The sequence below is a fragment of the Nerophis lumbriciformis genome, linkage group LG06, assembly GCF_033978685.3.
Source record: "Nerophis lumbriciformis linkage group LG06, RoL_Nlum_v2.1, whole genome shotgun sequence".
Classification (NCBI taxonomy): domain Eukaryota; kingdom Metazoa; phylum Chordata; class Actinopteri; order Syngnathiformes; family Syngnathidae; genus Nerophis; species Nerophis lumbriciformis.
Window position 1 is genome coordinate 9,589,316 of NC_084553.2, and position 16,800 is coordinate 9,606,115.

Below are 16,800 nucleotides of genomic sequence, written 5' to 3' on the forward strand. Positions count from 1 at the left end.
CTTTTGATTACGCAGCACTACGGCGACACACGTCTTAGTCATGTTTGTTTACGAACTGCGTTCATTTGCGTCTTTATTCGGACGCCCTTACGTTTATGTAACTGGATTTTGTCTACTGAATTTTTGCTGACAGTTTCATTGAATAAAAATGTGTTTTTTTTAAATTAAGTTTGCTAAAATACAGTGTAAAAAACCGCCAGGTGAATTAAGACTGAAGCACAGGATGGATTGCTTCGGTCTTCATTTACCGGAAGTGAGTCTTGAGACAAATGTTTTTATTTAATGAAATTGTCAGCATATGTTGATGTTAAAAAAAAAAATTCAGTTAACAAAATTCAAATGCAAAAAATTAAGTTTCATGAATTTAGTACGAATAAAAAAAGCGTTCGTAATAAAGAAGGAAATGAACCTCCATAAACTACTGCGTCAATGCTAAACTGCAACACAAACATTTATTTTTTTTCACTAAAATGCTCATTTTACAACAAATAAAATTACTGTAAATTCCGGACTATAAGCCGCTACTTTTCGCTTTGGATTTGTCAATCAATCAATGTTTATTTATACAGCCCTAAATCACAAGTGTCTCAAAGGGCTGCACAAGCCACAACGACATCCTCGGTTCAGAGCCCACATCAGGGCAAGGAAAAACTCAACCCAGTGGGACAATGAGAAACCTTGGAGAGGACTACAGATGTGGGGACCCCCCGCCCCTAGGGCGACCGGTGCAATGGACGTCGAGTGGATCGAGCATAATATTGTGAGAGTCCAGTCCATAGTGGATCTAACATAATAGTGAGAGTTCAGTCCATAGTGGATCTAACATAATATTGTGAGAGTCCAGTCCATAGTGGATCTAACATAATAGTGAGAGTCCAGTCCATAGTGGATCTAACATAATAGTGAGAGTCCAGTCCATAGTGGATCTAACATAATAGTGAGAGTCCAGTCCATAGTGGATCTAACATAATATTGTGAGAGTCCAGTCCATAGTGGATCTAACATAATAGTGAGAGTCCAGTCCATAGTGGATCTAACATAATAGTGAGAGTCCAGTCCATAGTGGATCTAACATAATAGTGAGAGTCCAGTCCATAGTGGATCTAACATAATATTGTGAGAGTCCAGTCCATAGTGGATCTAACATAATAGTGAGAGTCCAGTCCATAGTGGATCTAACATAATAGTGAGAGTCCAGTCCATAGTGGATCTAACATAATATTGTGAGAGTCCAGTCCATAGTGGATCTAACATAATAGTGAGAGTCCAGTCCATAGTGGATCTAAGATAATAGTGTGAGAGTCCAGTCCATAGTGGATCCAACATAATAGTGAGAGTCCAGTCCATAGTGGATCTAACATAATAGTGAGAGTCCAGTCCATAGTGGATCTAACGTAATAGTGAGAGAGTCCAGTCCATAGTGGATCTAACATAATATTGTGAGAGTCCAGTCCATAGGGGATCTAATATAATAGTGAGAGTCCAGTCCATAGGGGATCTACCATAATAGTGTGAGAGTCCAGTCCATAGTGGATCTAACATAATAGTGAGAGTCTAGTCCATAGTGGATCTAACATAATAGTGAGAGTCCAGTCCATAGTGGATCTAACATAACAGTGAGATTCCAGTCCATAGTGGATCTAACATAATATTGTGAGAGTCCAGTCCATAGTGGATCTAACATAATAGTGAGAGTCCAGTCCATAGTGGATCTAACATAATAGTGAGAGTCCAGTCCATAGTGGATCTAACATAATATTGTGAGAGTCCAGTCCATAGTGGATCTAACATAATAGTGAGAGTCCAGTCCATAGTGGATCTAACATAATAGTGAGAGTCCAGTCCATAGTGGATCTAACATAATAGTGAGAGTCCAGTCCATAGTGGATCTAACATAATATTGTGAGAGTCCAGTCCATAGTGGATCTAACATAATAGTGAGAGTCCAGTCCATAGTGGATCTAACATAATAGTGAGAGTCCAGTCCATAGTGGATCTAACATAATATTGTGAGAGTCCAGTCCATAGTGGATCTAACATAATAGTGAGAGTCCAGTCCATAGTGGATCTAAGATAATAGTGTGAGAGTCCAGTCCATAGTGGATCCAACATAATAGTGAGAGTCCAGTCCATAGTGGATCTAACATAATAGTGAGAGTCCAGTCCATAGTGGATCTAACGTAATAGTGAGAGAGTCCAGTCCATAGTGGATCTAACATAATATTGTGAGAGTCCAGTCCATAGGGGATCTAATATAATAGTGAGAGTCCAGTCCATAGGGGATCTACCATAATAGTGTGAGAGTCCAGTCCATAGTGGATCTAACATAATAGTGAGAGTCTAGTCCATAGTGGATCTAACATAATAGTGAGAGTCCAGTCCATAGTGGATCTAACATAACAGTGAGATTCCAGTCCATAGTGGATCTAACATAATATTGTGAGAGTCCAGTCCATAGTGGATCTAACATAATAGTGAGAGTCCAGTCCATAGTGGATCTAACATAATAGTGTGAGAGTCCAGTCCATAGTGGATCTAACATAATAGTGAGAGTCCAGTCCATAGTGGATCTAACATAATAGTGTGAGAGTCCAGTCCATAGTGGATCTAACATAATAGTGAGAGTCCAGTCCATAGTGGATCTAACATAATAGTGAGAGTCCAGTCCATAGTGGATCTAACATAATAGTGAGAGTCCAGTCCGTAGTGGATCTAACATAATAGTGAGAGTCCAGTCCATGGGGGATCTAACATAATAGTGAGAGTCCAGTTCATAGTGGATCTAACATAATAGTGAGAGTCCAGTCCATAGTGGATCTAACATAATAGTGAGAGTCCAGTCCATAGTGGATCTAACATAATAGTGAGAGTCCAGTCCATAGTGGATCTAACATAATAGTGTGATAGTCCAGTCCATAGTGGATCTAACATAATAGTGAGAGTCCAGTCCATAGTGGATCTAACATAATAGTGAGAGTCCAGTCCATAGTGGATCCAACATAATATTGTGAGAGTCCAGTCCATAGTGGATCTAACATAATAGTGAGAGTCCACTCCATAGGGAATCTAACATAATAGTGAGAGTCCAGTCCATAGTGGATCTAACATAATAGTGAGAGTCCACTCCATAGGGAATCTAACATAATAGTGAGAGTCCAGTCCATAGTGGGGCCAGCAGGAGACCATCCCGAGCGGAGAAAGGTCAGCAGCGCAGAGACGTCCCCAACCGATGCACAGGCGAGCGGTCCACCCCGGGTCCCGACTTTGGACAGCCAGCACTTCATCCGTGGCCACCGAACCTGTAGTGTAATGCCCGCAGCTAAAAGCAACTGCGTGAGAACGTATACCGTATTTTTCGGACTATAAGTCGCAGTTTTTTTCATAGTTTGGCCGGGCTCCAGTGCGACTTATACATGTTTTTTTCCTTCTTTATTATGCATTTTCGGCAGGTCCGACTTATACTCCGGTGCGACTTATACTCCGAAAAATACGGTACTTGAATATCACGATATAGTCCTTTTCTATATCGCACAGAGACAAACCCGCGATAAATCGCCCAGCCCTACTTTTGACATAATTGGGGGTGGGGGGTGTAGTTATGATTAATAACACATTAATTACACGTTAACAATATAAAAACCAAATAAACGTTAATAACTTAAAAACTGTAATGGCTCAAGTGAAAACAATGTTGCATCACAAATGACTGGGAAAAGTTTGTGAAGGTTTGGACAAGGTGAGGGCGGGGAGGGCGACTACACACAGGTGCTTACTAACATCCCGTTAAAGCTTAATTACCCACAATCCCTTCAGCAGAAGTCTCCCCGCCGACCATCCCAATCAAAGCCCGAGGGGGGGGTTTGTTTACTTCTTGGCTCGCTCCCAAAAATGTCCGTCTTTCGGGGCTACGCAGCGACTCGACTGGCCGAGCGCGGATAGCAGGAGGAAGGGAAGGAAATCCCATTTAGAGGTGATAAATAAACGAGGGCTCTTATGTATTATGAATGGCATGAATTGTTAATAGCCGCTCGTCCGGCTGATTTATGACATCTCATGCGGCGCACGTCTGATCGCCGCATAATGAATAAATGACACCCGGGCTCGGGGTGAAACTTCCACCTGGAGGGCGGCGGCTCCGTTTCGGACCGTCCGCGGACTTCGATCGCGAAGGGAACGGGTTGGTGGAAAGGGGGGGGGGGGTTTGTCTGTGAACGCTGTCGCAATGGCCACCGCTTGTCCGACTTTGGCCGGAGAAACAAAATGGCTCCCGACTCATTCTTGCCTGTGCTGAATATAAATGTGTTGCTCACCCTCAGGACACACACCCCGGGAAAGGGAATGTGTGTATGTTTGTGTGTCAGCCAGTGTCAACCTGTGAATGAGCGCGAATGTGGGTGGAATGCTAGTGCTGCTTATTTTTTTTTCCCCCTGCATGGTCGTCTTGTTCTGCAGAGCCGTGACTCTAGGGGGCGCTATTGTGAGGTCTCGGGGGGTCCCCGTCCTATTGTCCCGCATACAGTACAGCTGCAATATTGATGGCCGGCCAGCGATCCATAATACATTCATTCATTTAGTAGAAAGCCTCGTATGTGACACACACACACACACACACACACACACACACACACGCACACACACACACACACACACACATATTCTTGTATTTGTTACCTTCTTGAGACCTCCGAATAATGCCTCCCTCTTTAGGACCACCCTTTCTAGATATATAAAGATGTGTATTTACAACATTAATAATATATACCGTATTTTTTGGAGTATAAGTCTGAAAATGCATAATAAAGAAGGAAAAAACATATATAAGTCGCACTGGAGTATAAGTCGCATTTTTGGGGGAAATGTATTTGATAAAAGCCAACACCAAGAATAGACATTTGAAAGGCAATTTAAAATAAATAAAGAATAGTGAACAACAGGCTGAATAAGTGTACGTTATATGAGGCATAAATAACCAACTGGTATGTTAACGTAACATATTATGGTAAGAGTCATTCAAATAACTATAACATATAGAACATGCTATACGTTTACCAAACAATCTGTCACTCCTAATCGCTAAATCCCATGAAATCTTATACGTCTAGTCTCTTACGTGAATCAACTAAATAATATTATTTGATATTTTACGATAATGTGTTAATAATTTCACACTTAAGTCGCTCCTGAGTATAAGTCGCACCAAATTATGAAAAAAACTGCGACTTATAGTCCAAAAAATATGGTACATACTATGCAAATATTAAAAAGCTTGTTGTGAAAAATTAGTTGGAATTTCACAAGAAAAAGGTCATCATTTTACAAGAAAAACTTAGAATTTTGGCAGTCATTTTACTCAACGCAAGTCAAAATGTTACAAGAAAAACTGAACATTTGTGCAATATTATGATAAAAGTTGGAATTTTACTCAATAACAGTCGCAATTTTACAAGGAAAAGCTTACATATTTGGCAATTTTATGAAAAGAGTCGTAATTTTACTCGGCAAAATTCACAATTTTATAAGAAAACCTTTGAATGTTGGCAATATTGTAGTATCAATCAATCAATCAATCAATGTTTATTTATATAGCCCTGAATCACAAGTGTCTCAAAGGGCTGCACAAGCCACAACGACATCCTCGGTACAGAGCCCACATAAGGGCAAGGAAAAACTCACCCCAGTGGGACGTCGATGTGAATGACTATGAGAAACCTTGGAGAGGACCGCATATGTGGGTAACCCAATTTTGACAAAAGTCATCATTTTACGCAAAAAAAGTGATAAAAGTCTGAATTTTATATGACAAATGCCACCATTTTGCATTAAAAAGTAATCATTTGACATAAAAAAGTAATAACACTCTCACACACACACACACATACTGGTTATCATTTGGAATGGGGACCAAGTTTTTGATCATGACTTGTGGGGACCACCCTTTCTACAGGTTGTGGAGGCATAAAACAAATGGTGTAAAATGTCCACTGCCCAGTTAGCTCATACACGTCTTTAAATCTCTGGATTGATGAAGTAATGTGCTGATCATTCTTACTGGGGACCTTGGGGGAAAAATAGTTAATATGGTCCATGGGGACCAAATTTAAATAATTGTGCATAATTCACACAAATTTGTACGTGACAACTGAGGACCATTTAAAAAAATTAAATAAATTAAAATAAAATAAAGTTGTAATTAAATATTACATGATCCTCAGAATAGAGCACTAGAGCTGTCCTCTTATAGGAAGTTTCACCACTTAAATGTTAAAGCAAATCCGGCATCTTCTGTGACATTACTGAAAACTGCTATTTAGCAGTAATGAAGTTGTCTGCAACTCCAACTACCATATATAGAAGGATGGAAAATTCTGAATGTGAATCATACTTTAAGGTACTGCCGTATATTTCGGAGTATAAGTCGCCCCGGAGTATAAGTCGCACCGGCCGAAAAGGCATAATAAAGAAGGAAAAAAACATATATAAGTCGCACTGGGGGAAATTTGTTTGATAAAAGCCAACACCAAGAATAGACATTTGAAAGGCAATTTAAAATAAATAAAGAATAGTGAAAAACAGGCTGAATAAGTGTACGTTATATGAGGCATAAATAACCAACTGGTATGTAAACGTAACATATTATGGTAAGAGTCATTCAAATAACTATAACATATAGAACATGCTATACGTTAACCAAACAATCTGTCACTCCTAATCGCTAAATCCCATGAAATCTTATACGTCTAGTCTCTTACGTGAATGAGCTAAATAATATTATTTGATATTTTACGATAATGTGTTAATAATTTCACACATAAGTCGCTCCTGAGTATAAGTCGCACCCCCAGCCAAACTTTGAAAAAAACTGCGACTTATAGTCCAAAAAATACGGTACATACTATGCAATTATAAAAAAGCTTGTTGTGAAAAATTAGTTGGAATTTCACAAGAAAAAGGTCACAATTTCACAAGAAAAACTTAGAATTTTGGCAGTATTACATACCTGCCAACTACTCCGGTTTTCCCGTAATTAGTACGGTTTTCATCAACCTATTCCGGGTTACGGTTGCAGTGATAAAAAATACGTTTTTTCATTAATTAATTTTTTTTTTTTTTTTTTAAGTTTTATTCACGAAATCGCGTAACAACAATGACAATCGACACTGCTTCCCGTAACTTCCTATCGAGCCATTCCGAATGCCATGCGCGAGGCTATTTATAGCACCGCTGCCAAGCACGAGGCACCAGTTGCCATTGTTTCCAAACGAGCGAACGATCATGGAATCAGCCGGAGAAAAATCGCAAACGAGTCTTAAACCGAAAAGAGAACTGCAGTCATTCCGTGAAGAATATTCAAAAGCCTATCCGGGAATAATTATCCGTTCCAAAAAGGGTGAAAACTACGCGAATTGCACCTTGTGCAGACAAGATTTTTCGATCGGACACGGAGGAATTAGCGATGTGAAAGACCACGTTGGGACAAAAAAACACAAGTCTAATGCCGTTGCTAGCGATACAAGTTTTTCATCGCCCAAACAGATTCTTTGGATGTGATAAATGCCGAAGTTTTATGTACGGAGGCAATAATTGAGCATGGACTTCCAATCGTACTGGCTGATCACATGGGACAGTTATTTTGGAAAATGTTTCCCGACTCGAAAATCGCCAAAAAATATGGATGTGGTCGAACCAAAACCCATCCATCCATCCATCTTCTTCCGCTTATCCGAGGTCGGGTCGCGGGGGCAGCAGCTTAAGCAGGGAAACCCAGACTTCCCTCTCCCCAGCCACTTCGTCCAGCTCCTCCCGGGGGATCCCGAGGCGTTCCCAGGCCAGCCGGGAGAGATAGTCTTCCCAGCGTGTCCTGGGTCTTCCCCGTGGCCTCCTACCGGTCGGACGTGCCCTAAACACCTTCCTAGGGAGGCGTTCGGGTGGCATCCTGACCAGATGCCCGAACCACCTCATCTGGCTCCTCTCGATGTGGAGGAGCAGCGGCTTTACTTTGAGCTCCCCCCAAATGACAGAGCTTCTCACCCTATCTCTAAGGGAGAGCCCCGCCACGCGGCGGAGGAAACTCATTTCGGCCGCTTGTACCCGTGATCTTGTCCTTTCGGTCATAACCCAAAGCTCATGACCATAGGTGAGGATGGGAACGTAGATCGACCGGTAAATCGAGAGCTTTGCCTTCCGGCTCAGCTCCTTCTTCACCACAACGGATCGATACAGCGTCCGCATTACTGAAGACGCCGCACAGATCCGCCTGTCGATCTCACGATCCACTCTTCCCCCACTCGTGAACAAGACTCCGAGGTACTTGAACTCCTCCACTTGGGGCAAGATCTCCTCCCCAACCCGGAGATGGCACTCCACCCTTTTCCGGGAGAGAACCATGGACTCGGACTTGGAGGTGCTGATTCCCATCCCAGTCGCTTCACACTCGGCTGCGAACCGATCCAGTGAGAGCTGAAGATCTTGGCCGGATGAAGCCATCAGGACCACATCATCTGCAAATAGCAGAGACCTAATCCTGCAGCCACCAAACCAGATCCCCTCAACGCTCTGACTGCGCCTAGAAATTCTGTCCATAAAGGTTATGAACAGAATCGGTGACAAAGGGCAGCCTTGGCGGAGTCCAAGCCTCGAACCAAAACATCAAACATTATTCAGTGTCTTGGAACAAAATCCTCAAAAAGTATCGCCGATGTCATGAAGACGGAACCATTTAGCATGTCGACTGACGGCAGCACCGATTATGACGATGTAAAACTGTACCCCATTTGTGTTCGATATTTCGATGACGACATTGGAAAAGTATTGTCAGTACTTCTGTCTTTCCACAGGCGAAAACATTTACAAAATACTCGCGGAAGAAATAGACTCAAACGAAATTCCTTGGCAGAATTTGGTTTGCTTTGCTGCCGATAATGCTGCAGTGATGATGGGATCTAAAAAGGGTGTTGCAGCTTTCATTACGGAAAGTCTCCTTCGGTTTACATCGCCGGTAAGTACAGTTCGTAGCATAAAAAAACTCAGAAAAGTGATGGTTTTAGCAACATTTTAACCTGTCTGAATGCTAATAATCATTTTGCGTCGCCCCCCCTGAACCCCCCACCAGGACTTTGTCCTGGACCTACCGGGGCCTGCGGCCCCTGGACCCTGGCTACTAGGTTTTTCTGATTTCAAAAGTTGGCAGGTATGCATTAATAATATATACCGTATTTTTTGGAGTATAAGTCGCTCCGGAGTATAAGTCGCACCGGCTGAAAATGCATAATAAAGAAGGAAAAAAACATATATAAGTCGCACTGGAGTATAAGTCGCATTTTTGGGGGAAATGTATTTGATAAAAGCCAACACCAAGAATAGACATTTGAAAGGCAATTTAAAATAAATAAAGAATAGTGAACAACAGGCTGAATAAGTGTACGTTATATGAGGCATAAATAACCAACTGGTATGTTAACGTAACATATTATGGTAAGAGTCATTCAAATAACTATAACATATAGAACATGCTATACGTTAACCAAACAATCTGTCACTCCTAATCGCTAAATCCCATGAAATCTTATACGTCTAGTCTCTTACGTGAATGAGCTAAATAATATTATTTGATATTTTACGATAATGTGTTAATAATTTCACACATAAGTCGCTCCTGAGTATAAGTCGCACCCCCAGCCAAACTTTGAAAAAAACTGCGACTTATAGTCCAAAAAATACGGTACATACTATGCAATTATAAAAAAGCTTGTTGTGAAAAATTAGTTGGAATTTCACAAGAAAAAGGTCACAATTTCACAAGAAAAACTTAGAATTTTGGCAGTATTACATACCTGCCAACTACTCCGGTTTTCCCGTAATTAGTACGGTTTTCATCAACCTATTCCGGGTTACGGTTGCAGTGATAAAAAATACGGTTTTTCATTAATAATTTTTTTTTTTTTTTTTTTTAAGTTTTATTCACGAAATCGCGTAACAACAATGACAATCGACACTGCTTCCCGTAACTTCCTATCGAGCCATTCCGAATGCCATGCGGGAGGCTATTTATAGCACCGTTGCCAAGCACGAGGCACCAGTTGCCATTGTTTCCAAACGAGCGAACGATCATGGAATCAGCCGGAGAAAAATCGCAAACGAGTCTTAAACCGAAAAGAAAACTGCAGTCATTCCGTGAAGAATATTCAAAAGCCTATCCGGGAATAATTATCCGTTCCAAAAAGGGTGAAAACTACGCGAATTGCACCTTGTGCAGACAAGATTTTTCGATCGGACACGGAGGAATTAGCGATGTAAAAGACCACGTTGGGACAAAAAAACACAAGTCTAATGCCGTTGCTAGCGATACAAGTTTTTCGTCGCCCAAACAGATTCTTTGGATGTGATAAATGCCAAAGTTTTATTTACGGAGGCAATAATTGAGCATGGACTTCCAATCGTACTGGCTGATCACATGGGACAGTTATTTTGGAAAATGTTTCCCGACTCGAAAATCGCCAAAAAATATGGATGTGGTCGAACCAAAACCCATCCATCCATCCATCTTCTTCCGCTTATCCGAGGTCGGGTCGCGGGGGCAGCAGCTTAAGCAGGGAAACCCAGACTTCCCTCTCCCCAGCCACTTCGTCCAGCTCCTCCCGGGGGATCCCGAGGCGTTCCCAGGCCAGCCGGGAGAGATAGTCTTCCCAGCGTGTCCTGGGTCTTCCCCGTGGCCTCCTACCGGTCGGACGTGCCCTAAACACCTTCCTAGGGAGGCGTTCGGGTGGCATCCTGACCAGATGCCCGAACCACCTCATCTGGCTCCTCTCGATGTGGAGGAGCAGCGGCTTTACTTTGAGCTCCCCCCGAATGACAGAGCTTCTCACCCTATCTCTAAGGGAGAGCCCCTCCACGCGGCGGAGGAAACTCATTTCGGCCGCTTGTACCCGTGATCTTGTCCTTTCGGTCATAACCCAAAGCTCATGACCATAGGTGAGGATGGGAACGTAGATCGACCGGTAAATCGAGAGCTTTGCCTTCCGGCTCAGCTCCTTCTTCACCACAACGGATCGATACAGCGTCCGCATTACTGAAGACGCCGCACAGATCCGCCTGTCGATCTCACGATCCACTCTTCCCCCACTCGTGAACAAGACTCCGAGGTACTTGAACTCCTCCACTTGGGGCAAGATCTCCTCCCCAACCCGGAGATGGCACTCCACCCTTTTCCGGGAGAGAACCATGGACTCGGACTTGGAGGTGCTGATTCCCATCCCAGTCGCTTCACACTCGGCTGCGAACCGATCCAGTGAGAGCTGAAGATCTTGGCCGGAGGAAGCCATCAGGACCACATCATCTGCAAATAGCAGAGACCTAATCCTGCAGCCACCAAACCAGATCCCCTCAACGCTCTGACTGCGCCTAGAAATTCTGTCCATAAAAGTTATGAACAGAATCGGTGACAAAGGGCAGCCTTGGCGGAGTCCAACCCTCGAACCAAAACATCAAACATTATTCAGTATCTTGGAACAAAATCCTCAAAAAGTATCGCCGATGTCATGAAGACGGAACCATTTAGCATGTCGACTGACGGCAGCACCGATTATGACGATGTAAAACTGTACCCCATTTGTGTTCGATATTTCGATGACGACATTGGAAAAGTATTGTCAGTACTTCTGTCTTTCCACAGGCGAAAACATTTACAAAATACTCGCGGACGAAATAGACTCAAACGAAATTCCTTGGCAGACTTTGGTTTGCTTTGCTGCCGATAATGCTGCAGTGATGATGGGATCTAAAAAGGGTGTTGCAGCTTTCATTACGGAAATGTCTCCTTCGGTTTACATCGCCGGTAAGTACAGTTCGTAGCATAAAAAAACTCAGAAAAGTGATGGTTTTAGCAACATTTTAACCTGTCTGAATGCTAATAATCATTTTGCGTCGCCCCCCTGAACCCCCCACCAGGACTTTGTCCTGGACCTACCGGGGCCTGCGGCCCCTGGACCCTGGCTACTAGGTTTTTCTGATTTCAAAAGTTGGCAGGTATGCATTAATAATATATACCGTATTTTTTGGAGTATAAGTCGCTCCGGAGCATAAGTCGCACCGGCTGAAAATGCATAATAAAGAAGGAAAAAACATATATAAGTCGCATTTTTGGGGGAAATTTATTTGATAAAAGCCAACAGCAAGAATAGACATTTGAAAGGCAATTTAAAATAAATAAAGAATAGTGAACAACAGGCTGAATAAGAGTACGTTATATGAGGTATAAATAACCAACTGGTATGTTAACGTAACATATTATGGTAAGAGTCATTCAAATAACTATAACATATAGAACATGCTATACGTTTACCAAACAATCTGTCACTCCTAATCGCTAAATCCCATGAAATCTTATACGTCTAGTCCAGGGGTCGGCAACCCGCGGCTCCGGAGCCGCATGCGGCTCTTTGATCACTCTGATGCGGCTCAGCAGCTTACTTGCTGAACCCCCTCAATTTTCCCGTGAAACTTCCGGATTTCAGTGCCTCTCGCAAAAAACTCCCGGGATTTATATTCACCGATTTTCACCCTTACTGCTACAATAAGGGCGTGCTTGCAATGATGGTACAACATTTGGCGCCTCCTACATTCTGTATTAACAGCGTGCCAGCCTATCACTTTAATACAATATACATCTTCTGCTTGCACACGTAGGTAACAGCAATGCATACTTGCTCAACAGCCACACAGGTTACACTGACGGTGATCATATAAATTAACTTTAACACTCTTACTAATAATGCGCCACACTTTGAACCAAAACCAAACAAGAATGACAAACACATTTCGGGAGAACATCTGCACCTTAACACAACATAAACACAACAGAACAAACACCCAGAATCCCATGCAGCCCTGACTCCCCCCCCTCTCTGTGTGTCGATTGAGTTGGGCGGGGTTTGGTAGCGGAAGAGTTAGGGCTGCATGGGATTTTGGGTATTTGTCCTGTTGTGTTTATGTTGTGTTACGGTGCAGATGTTCTCCCGAAATTTGTTTGGTTTGTCATTCTTGTTTGGTGTGGGTTCACAGTGTGGCGCATTATTAGTAAGAGTGTTAAAGTTTTTTTTATACCGCCACCGTCAGTGTGACCTGTCTTGCTGTTGTCCACGTGAATAAGCGGGAGCCCAATACAACGTGTGGCTGATCGGGCACGCCGACTGTAGTGGGCGCTATATGCTGTACCATCACGGCACGCATGACGCTGACAAGCGCCATTCATTTAAAACCCGCGTGCCGCACCAGCTTTCAAATTCCATATAAAGGTGTGAGCAGCGTGTCTGAGACCCCTGGTTATACATAGCACAAAGCAAAAAAAAACTTGGTATGCAGTGTTATTTCATTTAAAATTTCAAAAAAATTTTGCGGCTCCCATTGTTTACTATAATTTGTGAAACTGGTCAAAATGGCTCTTTGACTGGTAAAGGTTGCCGACCCCTGGTCTAGTCTCTTACGTGAATGAGTTAAATAATATTATTTGATATTTTACGGTAATGTGTTAATAATTTCACACATAAGTCGCTCCTGAGTATAAGTCGCACCCCCAGCCAAATTATGGAAAAAAGAAATACGGTACATACTATGCAAATATAAAAAAGCTTGTTGTGAAAAATTAGTTGGAATTTCACAAGAAAAAGGTCACAATTTCACAAGAAAAACTTAGAATTTTGGCAGTATTATAATAAGACGTCATTTTACTCAACGCAAGTCAAAATTTTACAAGAAAAACTGAACATTTGTGCAATATTATGATAAAAGTTGGAATTTTATTCAATAACAGTCGCAATTTTACAAGAAAAAGCTTACATATTTGGCAATTTTATGAAAAGAGTCGTAATTTTACTCGACAAAATTCACAATTTTATAAGAAAACTTTTGAATGTTGGCAATATTGTAATATCAATCAATCAATCAATCAATGTTTATTTATATAGCCCTAAATCACAAGTGTCTCAAAGGGCTGCACCAGCCACAACGACATCCTCGGTACAGAGCCCACATAAGGGCAAGGAAAAACTCACCCCAGTGGGACGTCGATGTGAATGACTATGAGAAACCTTGGAGAGGACCGCATATGTGGGTAACCCAATTTTGACAAAAGTCATCATTTTACTCAAAAAATGTGATAAAAGTCTGAATTTTATATGACAAATGTCACCATTTTGCATTAAAAAGTAATCATTTGACATAAAAAAGTAACAACACTCTCACACACACACACACACACACACACACATACTGGTTCTCATTTGGAATGGGGATCAAGTTTTTGATCATGACTTGTGGGGACCACCCTTTCTACAGGTTGTGGAGGCATAAAAAAGAAATGGTGTAAAATGTCCACTGCCCAGTTAGCTCATACACGTCTTTAAATCTCTGGATTGATGAAGTAATGTGCTGATCATTCTTACTGGGGACCTTGGGGGAAAAAGAGTTAATATGGTTCATGGGGACCAAATTTAAATAACTGTGCATAATTCACACAAATTTGTACGTGACAACTGAGGACCATTTAAAAAAATTTAATAAATTAAAATAAAATAAAGTTATAATTAAATATTACATGATCCCCAGAATACAGCATTACAGCTGTCCTCTTATAGGAAGTTTCACCACTTAAATGTTAAAGCAAATCCGGCATCTTCTGTGACATTACTGAAAACTGCTATTTAGCAGTAATGAAGTTGTCTGCAACTCCAACTACCATATATAGAAGGATGGAAAATTCTGAATGTGAATCATACTTTAAGGTACTGCCGTATATTTCGGAGTATAAGTCGCCCCGGAGTATAAGTCGCACCGGCCGAAAAGGCATAATAAAGAAGGAAAAAAACATATATAAGTCGCACTGGGGGAAATTTGTTTGATAAAAGCCAACACCAAGAATAGACATTTGAAAGGCAATTTAAAATAAATAAAGAATAGTGAACAACAGGCTGAATAAGTGTACGTTATATGAGGCATAAATAACCAACTGGTATGTTAACGTAACATATTATGGTAAGAGTCATTCAAATAACTATAACATATAGAACATGCTATACGTTTACCAAACAATCTGTCACCCCTAATCGCCAAATCCCATGAAATCTTATACGTCTAGTCTCTTACGTGGATGAGCTAAATAATATTATTTGATATTTTGCGATAATGTGTTAATAATTTCACACTTAAGTCGCTCCTGAGTATAAGTCGCACCCCCGGCCAAATTATGAAAAAAACTGCGACTTATAGTCCAAAAAATACGGTACATACTATGCAAATATAAAAAAGCTTGTTGTGAAAAATTAGTTGGAATTCCACAAGAAAAAGGTCACAATTTCACAAGAAAAACTTAGAATTTTGGCAGTCATTTTACTCAACGCAAGTCAAAATGTTGCAAGAAAAACTGAACTTTAGTGAAATTTTATGATAAAAGTTGGAATTTTACTCAATAACAGTCGCAATTTTACAAGAAAAAGCTTACATATTTGGCAATTTTATGAAAAGAGTCGTAATTTTACTCGGCAAAATTCACAATTTTATAAGAAAACTTTTGAATGTTGGCAATATTATAATATCAATCAATCAATCAATCAATCAATGTTTATTTATATAGCCCTAAATCACAAGTGTCTCAAAGGGCTGCATAAGCCACAACGACATCCTCGGTACAGAGCCCACATAAGGGCAAGGAAAAACTCACCCCAGTGGGACGTCGATGTATGACTATGAGAAACCTTGGAGAGGACCGCATATGTGGGTAACCCAATTTTGACAAAAGTCATCATTTTACTCAAAAAATGTGATAAAAGTCTGAATTTTATATGATAAAAGTTGGAATTTTACTCAATAACAGTCGCAATTTTACAAGAAAAAGCTTACATTTTTGGCAATTTTATGAAAAGAGTCGTAATTTTACTCGGCAAAATTCACAATTTTATAAGAAAACTTTTGAATGTTGGCAATATTATAATATCAATCAATCAATCAATCAATCAATGTTTATTTATATAGCCCTAAATCACAAGTGTCTCAAAGGGCTGCATAAGCCACAACGACATCCTCGGTACAGAGCCCACATAAGGGCAAGGAAAAACTCACCCCAGTGGGACGTCGATGTATGACTATGAGAAACCTTGGAGAGGACCGCATATGTGGGTAACCCAATTTTGACAAAAGTCATCATTTTACTCAAAAAATGTGATAAAAGTCTGAATTTTATATGATAAAAGTTGGAATTTTACTCAATAACAGTCGCAATTTTACAAGAAAAAGCTTACATTTTTGGCAATTTTATGAAAAGAGTCGTAATTTTACTCGGCAAAATTCACAATTTTATAAGAAAACTTTTGAATGTTGGCAATATTATAATATCAATCAATCAATCAATCAATCAATGTTTATTTATATAGCCCTAAATCACAAGTGTCTCAAAGGGCTGCATAAGCCACAACGACATCCTCGGTACAGAGCCCACATAAGGGCAAGGAAAAACTCACCCCAGTGGGACGTCGATGTATGACTATGAGAAACCTTGGAGAGGACCGCATATGTGGGTAACCCAATTTTGACAAAAGTCATCATTTTACTCAAAAAATGTGATAAAAGTCTGAATTTTATATGATAAAAGTTGGAATTTTACTCAATAACAGTCGCAATTTTACAAGAAAAAGCTTACATTTTTGGCAATTTTATGAAAAGAGTCGTAATTTTACTCGGCAAAATTCACAATTTTATAAGAAAACTTTTGAATGTTGGCAATATTATAATAATAATCGTAATTTTGCTTGGCAA

The 16,800-nt window shown here is 40.8% G+C and overlaps 1 protein-coding gene across 3 annotated transcripts in view; it reads left to right on the forward strand.

Moving 5' to 3' along the window:
* The window catches only part of ntrk3b (neurotrophic tyrosine kinase, receptor, type 3b), a 656,085-nt gene that overhangs the window by 507,779 nt on the left and 131,506 nt on the right, over positions 1-16,800 (forward strand). The window lies entirely within an intron of this gene.